Genomic DNA, 2,785 nt, shown 5'->3' on the forward strand with positions numbered 1-2,785 from the left:
AGATTAATGTTCATTTTTATATCCTAAACTTATTTTATCTACACATCTTACCAGTCATTATTATTGTTATCACACGTGCTAACCTTTAAGAGAAATTTATTCAAATATCTAAGTAATAATTATGTTATATCCCGTGGAGAATTATGAATGGTAACCTTGAGGACTATTTATGGACCAATATGATATGTATATTTCCTATTGTATAATTGTGAAGTAACTAAACTATTCATATGCATGTTTCTCTTATCATAAGTTTTATTTTGACCTATAGATTATTATTATACGATTTACCATTCTTGAGTTATCCCTAGTCTATTAATTACTGTTCCCCCTATTCACAGCCACATTTGGCCAAATCTTGTACAAATGTTATTTTCTATTTTATGGTACGATGTGGTCAGCTTGATTGATATATAAACCCAGTATGTTTGTGAATGATGATTCATATTACAGAGCCTGTTATTGGTGTTGTGGACTTAACTGACTGGGCTAGGCAGATAGCAGGACTGACATGTACTCAAGACTGCTCAACCGGTTTTTGTGTATCATTACTCTGATCGATAATTCACTCCTCTCTCATTGGCGGGGATCATCACTTCATATATCAAACAGGACACGCACGCAAGCGATCGATATAACAAGCTAGAAAGTTAATCATCATCCACATCAGTAGCAGCAGCAGAAGCAGCAACAGCAGCATAAATTTTAAATTCACAGTGAATGAATCACATATATCTAGTTATTGGTTTTGAAGATTTCTATCAAAAATATTTCTGATAAGCAATAACCTTCTATTTTATTTTATAGTTTGTATGAAATTGTGAAATAACAAGAGATTAAGATGGAATTTGTTGATTCTATATTTAGATGAGAAATACATGAAAAACTGAATGGAATTTCTGTAGATATTTTTTTATTATCAAAATGAAATAATCAAAAATCTGATAAGAACTTTTCAGTTTTGATGTTCAATTATTATACAGAATTTTATCAATCTAAACAACATGATAAATTGGAACTATTTCAATGAAAGGATAATTTTTAAAACAGTTTATGATCTATTATAAAATAATGAAATAGATCAAAACGTATTCTAAACTACTGTATAGTCTGAAAATTCATTCGTAACAGTTTTGTTATGGCAATCTAATTCAATTATCAGAACACTGAATGTTTTGTCTTTGTACATATTTGGTTGTCAGATATATTTCGTAGGATTTGTGTTTTTCAATTATGTATTTCATTTATCCTTGAAAACAGAATTTAGAAGTCATCGACAAAATCAATGACTTCCAAAGAATATGTAAATCATATTTCAGTGTTTTTTCTTAAAAGTGTAACACAAAAATTGACTGATTTTACAGTAAATCCTATTTATTCTATTCATTTTAATCATCTTATTATATTCACTAGATCTATTGTTATTACTCCTATTACGTAATCTAATATTATAATCTTGGTTATTAGTGTTCACATTTCCTCACGGAATTAGTACTTTAACAAAACATTTTCATATATATACGATTGTACAGCTTGATAATAAATTCGTTGAAAAGACATCCCTTCGCTGAACTTCTTGTTTTAATTCTATTTACGTCCATACAATTATTTCCATTTCTGTGACCAGTCTTTTATATTGTTGTTGTCCACTTTGAAATTTCTTATTTTACCAGTTTTAAATGATTCAATTGAGAATACGAATGTTAACCTTTTATAAGTTTATATTTGCCTGAATAAAAACATTTCACTATGGCTATTCTTTATACAGATTTTCAGTTGTATTGAATATTTGGATGTGAAACTGGTGATCTTTGTAGTGTTTAGGATGGTTTGACAGAATCTTTGTTGAACATTTATTTGTTATTCAATACTCTAGTAAGTAAATAAGCGTTCGTGAGACTTAAGCGTAAACTAAACAACTTAATTTTTTTCATTATTGTTCAACTAAAACCTGTTCTTGCTAATTACATAATTTATTTCTTTATCCTATTTAAAGTTAGTTCATTTGATTTGGTTCACCTCTGATGAAGTGATTTTATCTAAGTGGTGAAGCATTTAAAACTCAATCTACTACTGATTAAGATATAATGAGAATATCACTTCTTAATTCCAATCGCGGAATGACTGCAGAATCTGATAGCTATTTCTTAGTAGTATGTGACTCCACAATAGTGTAAAAGCCTCTATTCTAAGAATAAACTTATGTTTACCACTTACAAAATTCAAGAGTTCATTTCCTGAGTTCTACTAAGAAACTGTGATCACTGGAATTCAACCTGATTGAGAATGTGGAAGTTTCCAGGCAATGATACTGGGAAATGTTCGATCAGTATTGAAGTTAAAAATCTAAACCATTGGGTGAAAACTTCATGGTCTGAATGTTAATAGCCTATCGAAAAGCCTCAAGGTCCGATATCTGATCATCTATGGTCAAGATGAGCGTTTGAGTGGTTTTTATATTCAAATAAAACAGGTGTTCAATGTTTCAAGGTTTACAATTATTATCTAGCTATAGTCAGAGAGTGATGAGAATCCACAAAAATGAACGACGTCCACAAACCTCTTATGCTATTAAACTTAGGATCTTATTATTCTAATCACATAACTGTTACATATTGTTAAAATAAACCATGTATTAAGTGGGTGATTTAATAATAACTGGCTATTATTGCTAATGTTTTTTCATTTACTGATAAAAGGATAAGTAGCACCTGCAGATAAATCTTATTTTACCACAAAAAAAGTAATAATAATTTTCCAAATACAGTACATATTTTGCTTAAAA

Source organism: Schistosoma mansoni, chromosome 1 (genome assembly GCF_000237925.1).
Source record: "Schistosoma mansoni strain Puerto Rico chromosome 1, complete genome".
In the NCBI taxonomy this organism is placed as follows: Eukaryota; Metazoa; Platyhelminthes; class Trematoda; order Strigeidida; family Schistosomatidae; genus Schistosoma; species Schistosoma mansoni.